The following is a 13,936-nucleotide window of genomic DNA, read 5'->3' as shown; positions in this document are numbered from 1 at the left end:
TTATCTATTTTATACATATTAGTGTATACATGTCAATCCCAGTCTCCCAATTCATCCCACCACCACCACCACCACCGTCCCCCCACCCCCCGCCACTTCCCCACCTTGGTGTCCATACGTTTGTTCTCTACATCTGTGTCTCTGTTTCTGCCCTGCAAACCAGGTCATCTGTACCATTTTTCTAGGTTCCACATATATGTGTTAATATATGATATTTGTTTTTCTCTTTCTGACTTACTTCACTCTGTATGACAGTCTCTAGATCCATCCACATCTCTACAAATGACCCAGTTTTGTTCCTTTTTATGGCTGAGTAATATTCCATTGTATATATGTACCACATCTTCTTTATCCATTCATCTGTCGATGGACATTTAGGTTGCTTCCATGACCTGGCTATTGTAAATAGTGCTGCAATGAACATTGGGGTGCATGTGTCTTTTTGAATTATGGTTTTCTCAGGGTATATGCCCAGTAGGGAGACTGCTGGGTCATATGGTCGTTCTATTTTTAGTTTTTTTAAGGAACCTCCATGCTGTTCTCCATGGTGGCTGTATCAGTCTACATTCCCACCAACAGTGCAAGAGGGTTCTCTTTTCTCCACACCCTCTCCAGTATTGATATCTTTAATTTTCTAACTTTTCTATTTGGTTAAACTTAATTACAAATTTGAAAATAAATCAGAAAATAAATGTTCTGAAATTCTCCACTACACATTTCTCTTATGCATTTGTTTTTCTGTAAGTAGAGTAATAGAAGTGTGTTCTTTCCTGTCATTTAAATTATTATTATTATTTTTAATTAATTTATTTATTTTTGCTGTGTTGGGTCTTCGTTTCTGTGCAAGGGCTTTCTCTAGTTATGGCAAGCGAGGGCCACTCTTCATCGCGGTGCGCGGGCCTCTCAGTATCGTGGCCTCTCTCGTTGCAGAGCACGGGCTCCAGCTGCGCAGGTTCAGTAGTTGTGGCTCACAGGCCCAGTTGCCCCGCGGCATGTGGGATCCTCCCAGACCAGGGCTTGAACCCGTGTTCCCTGCATTGGCAGGCAGATTCTCAACCACTGCGCCACCAGGGAAGCCCCAGAGCTGAAGCATTATTAAGTAAAAAGAATTGTTGAACACTTGTTGAAATTTTTATTAATGAAAATTGGAAGTTTAAAATTGTAATATTTTAGTCAGCCAATGCCAATATGGCCCTATTATGAAATACTAATTATAAAATTCTATATTATAATTGGTTATGGAAGCATAGCATTAACTACAGCTGATTTTTAAAGTTCCCCTAATGTTGTTCCTACAAGAATATATATAATAAAAGAGGATTTGAAGATTCCTAATTTTATTCAAAAGATAAAAGAATCTATTATGATATAATAAATTTTTCTTGTCATCATTTTAATTTCCTACCAGTGAAGAAAAATTAAGGTAAAAAATATGATTATTTTGAAAATTATGATTACTCATGCTTTACATAGAATGCTGAGGTATGTTTCTAAATATGTTCATAAACTATATTTTTTAATTATTTGAAAATTATCATTTGGTGAATTGCTATTTTTGAATTTATGATCATTTCATAAAAATTTCCATAGCTCACTATATTTTTATCTACCTTCCTTAATAAAATACCACAATACCAAATTGCTCTGATATATGAATATTAATCTATTATATGAATATGATATATGAATTTTCAAATAATTTAATGTTTTGTCTTAGAATTTTTATTTTCTTCAGGAAGCTGTGTCACATCACAGAACAGAGGTGCATCAGCCATGTTTAAGTTACAGCAGAATACAAAATCAGTGAATTTAGGAACAAAGTAAATAGATTTTCATTTTAATTATTACATAAATTTTAAATGCATTTTCATAAGTGTACTTATTTTCTATAATTTTTATGTCCTCTCAAAAAGTTTATGCTTACTTGTAAAGTACTTTCAACATGAAAGTTTATATGTGCTAAATATAGTTTAGTTTATACCAGAAGAAAAGATCCATATGGTTAAAAATATGTGTAAATTGCTATGGAGTCTTTAGGGCTGATATTGAGGTGTTTTCCCTTTTGTGAGAGAGAACTATGTGCGTTGGCTTTTACACCAAAATTTGAAGCCCTTTCACAAGTCCAAGTGCACTGATCTTTCTCAAGCTGCTTTATCTGAACTTTGGTATAAATCACTTGTTAAACGAATGCTTTCCATGTGCCAAGCACTGTACTAAGTGCATCCCTTTCCTTATTATCCCAATTTGATAAACAAAGAAAGAAGCTTAGAAAGATTAACTTGCCTTGAGTCACTTGCCCAAAGTCAGGATTCACATATAGATCTCTATGTCTTCAAGACCCATGTTCTTAACCACCATGCTGTTGGGTCTTGTCTCAAAGTGCAAAATTAAATTCTTTGTCACTTGTAAAAGAAATTTCAAACAGCACTGTTCAAGTGGGCTGCCTGAAAATCAGTTCCATTCTGCTATATTGAGTACCTGCCACAGGCAAGGCATTTAGCAGCTACCGTGTTTAAGGTTTCTAAGCTAGACATGGTAAAGGGAAGAAAACTGAGTAACTGCTGTTAATGCTGTGTGAGAACTCCTAAACTAACTCTTAACAGAGCAATCATATTTTCCACTAATATTTTGCCCAATGACCAAATTTTATTTATTAAGGAAATACAGTTTGAGATTAGCAAAATAATAATAATAATTTATAAATACTTAATAAAATTTATAATTTATATTCCTATTTGAATAAAATCTAGATTGGCTTGAATGGGTTGTATATTGTCTTTAGTATATGTTTACACTCACCGAGTCTTCGATTTTTTTTTTTGGCTGCATTGGGTCTTCGTTGCTGCACGCAGGCTCTCTAGTTATGGCGAGCAGGGGCTACTCTTCGTTGTGGTGCGCTGTCTTCTCATTGCGGTGGCTTCTCTTGTTGCAGAGCATGGGCTCTAGGTACGGGGGCTTCAGTAGTTGTGGCATGCGGGCTCTAGAGGGCAGGCTCAGTAGTTGTGGTGCATGGGCTTAGTTGCTCCACAGCATGTGGGATCTTCCCGGACCAGGGCTCAAACCCGTGTCCCCTGCATTGGCAGGCGGATTCTTAACCACTGTGCCACTAGGGAAGCCCAAGTCTTCGATATTTTGCCTGAAACTCTAGACATTCCTTAAGTAACAAGAGTTAGCATTTATTGGGTCAGACATTGCAGCACATTATTTCATTTAGTCCTTCTAACCACCCAACAAGGTAGGTACCCTTATTTATCTCTATTATATAGTGAGAAAACTAAGGCATAGAGATATTAAGTAATTTGGTCAAGGTTACAAAGTAAAGCCAGGATATAAACTCAGGTCTGTCTGACTGCAATGCCCTGACTAAAACTGTGCTCTACTGCCTAAAAGAACAGGACGGAAATAGCTCATTCCATTAAGAACACTGTTGTGAATCCTCTGTATGCTAAATCTACTTTAGTGTTGTCACTGTTTTACTTTCCCCTAAACTATCCCACAGTCTTCTCATTCGAAGACTTCGTAATGCTTATTTTGTGATCTACTGAGATATCTTAAGCAGACCTTGTATATACACTAGTCTCTTTTTTCCAGCCTTATTGAGATATAATTGACATATAACACTGTTTAAGATGTACAACATGTTGATTTGTACCCTTAATGTTTGTACACTTAATACTTCAAAACGATTACCACCACAGTATTAGCTAATATCTCCATCATGTCACATAATTACCATTACTTTTGTGTGGTGAGAACACTTAAGATTTACTTTCTTAGCAACTTTCAAGTATGTAATACATTATTATTACTATAATCACAATGCTGGCATTAGATCCCCAGAAATTTTAAATCTTCTAACTGGAACTTTGTACCCTTTGACCAATATCTCCTCATTTCCTCCATCCCCCATCCCCTGGTAACTACCTTAATACTCTGTTTCTATGAGTTTAGTTTTTTTTAGATTTCACATATAAGTGATATCATATAGTATATGTCTATCTCTGTCTGACTTATTTCACTTAGCATAATGCCTTCAAAGTCCATCCATGTTGTTGCAAATTGCAGGATTTCCTTCTTTCTCATGGCTGAATTATAGTCCATTTTATCTATCTCAATCTCCCATATTCTTTATACATTCATTCATAAATGGACACTTAGGATGTTTCCTTATCTTGGCTATTGGGAATAATGCTGCAACAAACATGGGGGTGCAGATATCTCCTTGATATCTTGTTTTCATTTCCTTTAGATATATTCCAGAAGTGGGATTGCTGATGGTGGTTCTATTTTTAATTTTTTGTGGAACCTCCATACTGTTTTCTGCAGTTGCTGTACCAATTTGTATTCCCACCAGCAGTGCACATGGGTTCCCTTTTCTCTACATCCTCACCAATGCTTGTTATCTCTTGCCTTTTTGATGATAGCCACGTATAAGGTGATATCTCATTGTGGTTTTGGTTTGCATTTCTCTGATGATTAGTGATCTTGAGCATCTTTTCATGTACCTGTTGGCCATCTGTATGTCTTCTTTGGAAAAATGTGTATTCAGGTCCTCTGCCCATTATTTAATCGGATTTTGTTGTTGTTGTTGTTACCGAATTGTATGAGTTCTTTATGTATTTTGTATATTGATCCCTTACTAAATATATGGTTTGCAAATATTTTCTCCCTTTCATAGATTTTTTCAGTTTGTTGATAGTTTCTTTTGCTGTGCACAAGCTTTTCAGTTTGATATAGTCCCATTTATTAATTTTTGCTTTTGTTGCTTATGCCTTTGGTATTATATCCGAAAAATCATTGCCAAGACCAACATTAAGGAGCTTTTCCCCTATGCTTTCTTCTAGGAGTGTTATGGTTTCAGGTCTTAGGTTTAAGTCTTTTATCCATTTTGAGTTAATTTTTGTATATGTTGTAAGATATGGTTCAGTTTCATTCTTCTTCATGTGTTATCCACTTTTCCCAACACCATTTATTTAACCCTTTCCCCAATGAGTATTCTTAGTCCCCTTGTCAAATACTAGTTGACCATATATGCAAGGGTTTACTTCTGGGTACTCAGTTCTGTTCCGTTGGTCTATGTGTCTATTTTTATGTTTTGATATTTGAAGAAAATGGTGAAATAATGTTATAATGTAAATATTATAGACTCTTTGTGATTTGGTGATATATTCTAGAAAAGAATAATATGATTTTTACGGATACTCTTTTAAGTGATTAAGTCATCAAATTACTCTTACTTTTAAAATTGTATTTTCTTTGGATGTAAGAAAAGATATTGCTACTTTTCTCAGTGCTTGAAAAAGAGGATTGTTTATGTGTAGTAAATTTTAGTTAGATAAATTCTCTGTATTTTAATATGAAACGATGCAATTAGGAGATTTCAATCATAGGATAAATGTCATGGTCCCCTGTATATCTTACTCTGAATTTTTCTTGAGGTTATTGTTAGCTTGAAAGGGAAAGACTTGAGTGTATGATACATGCCTTTGAGTATTTGGAAGGTTTCTAAAGATCTCCAGTGGGTGAGAGGTTGAAACTTGGTGGCCTCTACCCCTTCCCTCTCCCAGTTCCTTGATATTTTGTTTAAGTAAGATTGGGGGTAGGGGAAACAGAATCCCTCTGGGGATGAAAAGATCCTTTAGAGTAAAGAAGACGCTCAAGCCCAGATAAAGGCAGAATTTTGACTAAGGAGGCACAAATCACAATTGGAAAGTAGGCCAGTCAAAATCACCCTAATTTCTCTCCTACTCCTCAAGTAGCTCTGACTAGCTGAGTGATGATCTCAGGGAAATGTAAAGAAGTATATTGAGGCCAGCATGCAAAGTGTGTACAGAAAGAAGCATTTGTATGGTATTGCTACAGAAGAGACCAAGCCTCCTAGAAGGATACCACATCTCTTGACCCTATTGTGCTCCTGAGACAGAGGTTAAGATCTCCATTAGATCTCTGATGTCAATCATGCTTGTTGTTTTCTAACCCCACACTAGTAGAAGCTGAAATTTCAAGTAATACAAAACAGTAATGGGGAAAAAATTCCTAAAAGAAAGTTATATCTTTATTCAGTTATCACAAATTCCTTTAAAGTAATAGTACAATTTCAGGGTTTTTTGTTGTAGCGTTGTTGAAAATACTAATAAATGATATTGTTGATTAGCTTTTTTTCCCCACTGTTTTATCATACTTGTTATTCTTTCTTGAAATACTGGTATATTCCTTGTTTACAAGTACTTGCTCTCAGAAGGTGAAAAGTACAGGTATCAGGAGTCAAGGGTGCTCGTCTTGAATCTCCTACCCCCTTGTTTTTGTGACCTTAGATAAGTCATTTAACCTCTTCATATCGTTCTAATTGATAAAATGAAAGGGTTATATTAGATAATATCTAAGCTTTAACTCTAAACTTATTCTGACTCTGTGATGTGGAAATCATTCCACAACCAGATTTTTTATACCTACAATTTGTCATTGGAAACTGTCACATTTATTTTCTTTGCTGACTGACAGTACAGATATATTAGCTGTCTAAGTGTGTGGCTTTGTATGCCACTGTAACAAATACAAAACTGCCCTTTAGATCTTCATCTGTGTGATTTTTCCTCTCCAAGTGAAACTTGAAAATAGCAGTATGGAAAGTGCCCACTTCCTACAGTTGCATTTTTAATGAGGATGGGAGGGTGAAGAGGGGAGTCCGTGATTAAGCAAAAACAGAAAGTAGAGTCTCTCCTTCCAGCTGACATCTGAAGCTATTCCTAGAAATTCTTTTTTGGGCTTCCCCTGTGATCCTACAACCAACTGTTTTTGTTTTGTTTTATTTTTTGTTTCAAATTTTTTTTCTAGTAGCATTTTAAATCAGATCATTGAAAATTAAGAACACGGGCAAGAACTGGAAATACAATATTGTTTTGTATTGTTGATTGAAAAGAAATTCATATGCCTTTTCTCTGGCATGTATTTAAAGTAGGCAAAGCAGGGATTTAAGACTTGTGTTTTTTCCTGGGGAAGAACCAGCTCATTTCTGCAATGCTATAGATAGTGGGTATGGACTAAATACTTTTTCTCAGAAAGTGTCTCTGTATCCATACAAACCCTTCTGTAAGTAAGAACAAAATGAAAACCTCAGAATTAGGACTATAAAGCATGGAAGAGTGAGTGATCTTTTCCTAAGAGTCTGTGGGTAAGAATTTCATGAGCCATATGAAAACAATTGTACATGTTAAACTTATGTAAATAATTTTAGTATTTTTTTCAGCATGTAAAGAAAGTCAAACGTGATTTGGGTTTTGGCATAATTGATTCTAAAGCCTTCCCTTCCGCAAGTTCGGTTACATGGCATGTTCAGAGCCTTCTTGAGGCTTCTCCTAGAGTGTGCTAGGACATTCATGCCATCAGTAGAGAGAACGGGCTTGTATTCCCTTTTTCTGAGCCTGGAGGATGTTCTGTACTGATTCCTTTCTGTACTGTCTGTCTCTCTATAGTAGAAGTACACAGGGTGATCCATCAAGGTGAGGGTGAAAATTAGAACTATTTAGTTTTATTTCATCCTTTATATAAGAGGCAGGACAGGACAAATTTTTCATGCCATTTAAAGTAGTGTTTTCTGTGTTAAAAGTCATTCCCAGCCATTCTGATTCTTGAGTTTTGGTAAGGCACAAATAGCTTAGGCTCTGTTTTGCACTAAAAACCTGAATAAAGTATATACTTTGCAAAGGATGCTACTCAGAACATGAATTCACCATTAATTTTTGTTAATATTTTCTCATTGATCATCTTCATTTTTCCTTGTTATCTATTTACAAATATATAAAGTTAGTTATATAATAGATACTGTTTTTTAGGTCCTTTTAATTTGCCATGCACCATGCTAAGCACTTTATGCACTGATACACCATTTGATTCTTACAAACATCTCTGAAAATTTGGATATTATCCCTCCTTTATAGTTGCAGAAACTGAGGTTGGATAAGTTAAAGAGCTTTCCCAAAGTTCCACTGCTAGGTTGTACCTCGACTGGGATTCAAATCCATTTCTGAATTATGACCAAGCCTATTCTCTTAAATACTGTCTTTCTTTCTCTTGCTAAATGAAATCCCTTTCAAGATCAGGAACCCTTTTATAATTTGAAGAGTAATTCCCATGAGCCACAGATCCTGATTTTTGTGTTGGACTTTCTGGAATTGTAACACATATATTTATTCTCTACATATAAAATTAAACAACCTTGGATTTTGGAAGCAACTATGATAGTAATAGAGTGCAAAGCTACATCACTGGATTTTCTGCTTGGGAAAAATTTGGAAAGGAAAAAAAAATCCAAGATTTTCCATCTAACACATGAAAAGGAAAATAATAATGTTAATTTTTTACTTAATATAAAAAAATGTCTAGAAGAGGCTCTCATTTTATTCCTAGAGAAGCAGGTAATCTGCTTACATATAAGGCTTTTGCCAGAGTTAAGCTAAAAGTAATTAAGTTACTGAAATAGTTGAAGCAATTATTGCTAGGTTTAAGATCCTTTTTACGATTAATTAATAATAATCCTACATGTTAGCGATATGTTTGCAAGATGCTTCCACATTTTGGGTTTTTTAATTTAATTTATATTTGCTCCACCACCAGTCTGAAATTAGGCAGTGCAGCAACTCCAGTTCTTGTTTTATGGGTGACAAAAACTACGGCATTTTGGCTGATTAACAAATCAAGTTGGAGACGGAACTAAGAGTAGAAGTGTCTTCCCACTATACCTCAGTGCCTCATAAGAAAATAAACGAAAAGTCTCACACTAGAATTTTTTCCCTAAGGGGTTGATGGCGTATTTAAATTCTTCCTACTAAAGGTTGTATCATCTGTGAAAACTATCTATTTGATTAAAAACTATGAGAAAAATGACTGGATGTGTATGAGGGGAGGGTGTATGTTACGTGGTTGGGTAGATATGTAGTATTATGCATATGCACACATATCTTTATTTACCTAAAATGTTTTTCTGCTGCATGGCTCTATTCTTCTGACCCCATTATTCACCATTAAATGTTCAGAGGCCTCTGAATCTTTGTTTTAAAGACACTAAAGCAACAAAGGTGGAAAGTATATTACCTAAAAGATAAAGTGGATGTAGTTTAGTTTGGGTAATATTTTTGCTTCCGTGCAGCAACAATTAGCAAACGCTAAATTGCACTCAACTATTGAGTCCTTAGAACACCTGTGTGTTCTTCCTAAAGGTGGAAAGAATATTTTACTAGCCACATTCTCTAGTTATGACATTCAAAAACTAAGGACGGTAGATAAAAATGACTTACTGGTTTCTCATGAGGGGTCATAAGTCAGCTTGAGATTTATATTCCTTATTAACCATTCAGTAACAGTTTTAAAAATTAAAAAGATTAAAATACGGAGATTTTAAAACCCTTATTTTTTAACTTGGAAAATGAAATTGTCTAGTTAAAAATATAAATAACAAATTAAGAGAAGAATGAAAATAATTGTAAACAAATTATTGAAAAGAAGTTCGAATAAAATTATTCTAAAAGTAAACAAATTTATTTTGCAACTATTCTATACTGAGCAAAGAATGTGGATGAGTAATACACATGGAAGCAGTTGTAAGCCAGAAATTCAAATTCTGTAGAAAGTGATTTGGTAAGTCACTAATGCAACCTTTCTAAAACTTTTCTGACTTCTGCTTTCCCCTGCTAAAGTTATTTATGTCATTCTATGTCTTGATTTATGAACACAGTGATAAATGTGAATGCTTAGCTCTGTTGTTTTATGTAAAAAGGTTTACAGGTTTTTGCTTTTACAGATCATGAATCCCTGAATCCTTATTTAGCATATGGGCATTTTCCAGTAGACTATTATAACCTTGAATGTTGTTTAATTAACATATTTTTTTCTTAGGTCCTCAGAAAATGTAATATGTGACTTCTGGTTACTATGCTGTCAATCAGTTATTAGTATCAAACTTGTTTTCATAAATGTTCAAGAAGAAAAGTTTAATAAGCAAAAAGACATTGGTAAGATTCCTTTAAAAATGTACTCTAACAGAACTGAAAATTGTAATGGTTGTTCCTTTACCTCCACATTCTTTGTTATGAAAATCAACTCGGCAGATATACATTGTTATAACATTTTCAATTTCATTATTTATATATAAGTATGAAAATCTTTGACCATCAGTGTCACATCTATGAAGTCAAATATTTGTTATAAAACATATCTTTTGCCTCAAAGTAGCTGTCATTTAACATCTTTACCTTTATTTAGTTATTTTTTAACGGAGGGGAAATCTATGTCTTATACACCTGGGACTGTTAAAATTCTTTGTTTAAATTGGCATTTTTCTGAGTATGGATTGATCTCTCTGCACAGGGGTTTATAGAGGAGAAACTGCTGGTAGCTTTGAGAGTTAGACCAATCCCTTCCTCACATGTGGAAATAAGAAAATAATCCTTAGCTTTGGGTAAAATGTTTAAAAGTTATAATGTGGATTCAGTCAGAAGTTCTTTTGCCTCTGTCATTCTTAAAATTTAATGTCTATTCCTTTGTTTAATACATATATATTTAGTTTGCTTCTAGTTTTACCAGAACATTCATAAGCACTTTGATGGTTAGCTATCTAAATGGAGATCTAAAATTGCACTTGTAAGGAAGTAAAAAGTTACTTAAAATTAAGTACAGTATATTGCTTCAATCAAAAGCAAAACCTATCAGTTTGTTTTTGCAACTTCTTTTCAACATTGAGTAAAAACAGAAAACCCTTGTCTATTATTTAGAAAAGTGTAGCTTACCTTGTTACCTGTTTAATCTTTTCCATAATAGAATCATAGGAAGTACTGAGTTAGCAGGTAAGTGCCCGTGAGAGATGAAAATCTAATAAGGCCTTTGGAATTATGATGCCAGTGATATATGAAAAACTAAATAATTTGAAGTTTTGATATTTTTGATTACTGTGACATGGTCATACTGAACTGATTTTAGAATATCTGGCATTATATTGTTTGTCCTCCAAGGTAAAAATTATTTTAACTTTAAAATTCAGTATTAGCATTTCCATTAGCAAAAAACACATGGTACTAATCATTGTAGTAATTACTGGAGTAGACACCCAGGTTTGAGAAATAACCTGTCCTGAAAAGAAGAGAAATACCCTCCAAATTTTATGATGATCATTGTGACAGAAAGTTATATTGTAAAATTGTTTTATAGTGCCTTCCTATATCTTTTTTCCAAACTGTACTGAAATCAATTATTATCATCTTTGTTAATGTTCTTTTAGTAGCACAATAAAATAGTAGTCCTTCAGCTGTTTGAAGAGTGTATACTTTTAATAGATATTTTTCTTATAATTTTTCTTAGTCATGGTTACAAAAGCCATAAAGTTCACAGTTATTGGTATATGGGTCTAGTTAGTAGAGCCTGAACCTCGAAGAGCAGTGGGAAGATGCAGCAATTACAGTCTCTTTAAGACTTAGTAACTAAGATCTAATGTGTAATCAGTATGTAAAAATGAGAAAAATCCTTGTTCGACTTTATAGACAAGATATTACTGCACAGATTTTGCTGAAGCCTTATGTTCACTGAGTCCCTCTAAAGACTTTTATTATCTTTATAGAGCTTGAACAGTTGGCCTCAATATCTCATTATTTAGATTAAGCATATGCAAATTTGTACAAGCTCCCTGTTTATTGATAAGTGATAATCTCATGTTTTGCATTGTTTCTGTGATATACAGACAACAAATATAAGTCCTTTATATTTCTATGAAAGGTACTCATAGGGATTAGAGTTACAGAAAAATACATACTTTCTTGACATTTATGAGTATATCTAAATGCAGAATTACTAAATACTAAATTTGGTGAAGATCACTGAGTCATGCACCAATGTGAGTTTTCGTTAAATTTTAATCATGTGCCAAGGTTTCTAAGACACAAAAAGGAAACCAGAAAACAGGAGGATGTTTAAAAACATTAAATACACTGCTATGGTTTGCATCCTTGTGGTTTTTTTCCTACTATCCTGATAGTTCTTTAAGGTTCTGTCATTTTCAATCAACAGAGAGTACATGTGATCAGTATATCTGATAAACTTGTCAATGCCTCTTTAAAGCAGGATTCCCCAACCTATTCAATTCAGATCCCCGTGCTTCATTTCAAGTATCATCTTGATAAGACAGAGCTATGTCACAGGCATCTGTGTATAGCCAGTTCAGTCTACAACTAATTTGTGCAGGAAAAAATTAAATCAGGAGGTAAATTATTTCATGATTGCTCATTCCCAACAGAGTTGGGCATCATTCTGAAGAAAATATCAAATAATTGGTTTCAGGCCGTGTCAGACACATGCAATTCCCTTCTCTAATGGCTGTGTGTGGTACCACCAGGCCTCAGGGGTCAGCAAAGAACTGGAAATAGCTTAGTGCCAGGCACGGCAATAGAGAGACTGAGCACATAGGAAATGAAGTGGCAATAAGTGCAATCCATAGGGGAAATGTGCTTCACTTGGAGTTTAATATGTCGGTTCAGAATCTGGCAGGAAGCCATGCAACAATTGTTTACCTTTTTGTCAGCATCTGCATCTGTTCTGTTTTGTAAACAGCACTTAACTCTCAGTCGGTAAATGCTGAAATCAATAACAACTGTTAAGGGATTTCCTCCCCCCCCCCTTTTTTTTATATTCTATAACAAATGCACACTACAAACAATGTTTGCCTTAGATTAACAAGGAACAGAGATTAACAGGGTCAAAGGGATTTGGTTGGGAACATTTTATGGCTTCTTGGGTTTACAGTAATTATATCTGTGTGATTTGAATGTATTTTGTAACCTATCCAAATTAAACTGTTAAAAAAATGCTAGCAAGCAGTAATGAAGATGATTTTTTATAATTATCTTAAGTACTGTGTATAGAAAACTGCTGGCACTGTTTGTAATAATTTAGTTCTGTGCAATATTGTGTATTACAGCTGTTATGCACAAATATTAAGTTGCCTTTTGCAGTTTTAGGAAATTAGTGATTATAACCATCAGTACTAATTATTTTAAACATACAGTTATTAAAAAAAAATTACACACCACAGTGAGACATAAAAAAGGTTCAATCTGTGACTAGTGCCTATAAAACTAAATATGTCATTAGTAAATGCAAAAAACAGGAAAACACTACTTGTAAGTTCACTGTCTTCAGGGACTGAGTAGATGAATGCTGTCAAATGCAGGATTGTTACAATAGTTATGGCATCACTTAACAGTGAATATCACCAAGATCAGAGGAACACATTATTGCCAATGGGCTTTATGCCTGCCTATCTTCACTCACTACTTAAAAATTTTACTCCTTAAAATTTCCCCATACACAATTGCTTAGTTGCCTTGTTTTCACTTTATTTACTTCATATCTGATTTAAACCATACCTAATTTTTCTTCTGTTTTTACTTATATAATAAGCATTAAATCTTAGGCTTTCTCATTAATTTTTGTCAAATGTATGCCTTTTTTTAATCTTTCACTGGATTACCATAAGCCACAAATAAAAATTTGGAATTATTTGATCAGGTCACCTAGTCAAGATGTCTTTTCAAAATTTTATGTCTAAGTGTTTGGTGTGAATATTTCAATTTCCTTGACAGTTATTTTGATAATTCACTTATCTAAATTGTTTTGGCCAACATTTTTTGAAAGTTTGTTGTATTTTTTTATTAAATAGATTTAATTAGAAATAAGAATTTGGAAACTTGAACAAGAATATCTTTCATACTTTTATCAATACTGGAAAGTACTTTGGCTTCATTTTCTTCACTTCGTATTATTTGTTTATTTAGCATTCTGTCTGTCACCTGTGTAAGAAATTAATTAATATATGGTAATATACATACAACCACAAGTTGTATGTGTCTGTATAATATAAATTCATTTTTATCACGTAGAATATCTAGATTTTTAT

At 34.0% G+C, this 13,936-nt stretch overlaps 1 protein-coding gene across 3 annotated transcripts in view; it reads left to right on the top strand.

The window, feature by feature from the left end:
• KIAA0825 (KIAA0825 ortholog) overlaps nucleotides 1-13,936 on the top strand; it is a 408,362-nt gene that overhangs the window by 85,992 nt on the left and 308,434 nt on the right. The window lies entirely within an intron of this gene.

This window comes from Mesoplodon densirostris, chromosome 3 (assembly GCF_025265405.1).
Source record: "Mesoplodon densirostris isolate mMesDen1 chromosome 3, mMesDen1 primary haplotype, whole genome shotgun sequence".
NCBI lineage: Eukaryota > Metazoa > Chordata > Mammalia > Artiodactyla > Ziphiidae > Mesoplodon > Mesoplodon densirostris.
Note: the sequence above shows the minus strand (reverse complement) of the source record. Positions and strands in the feature narration are given on the sequence as shown.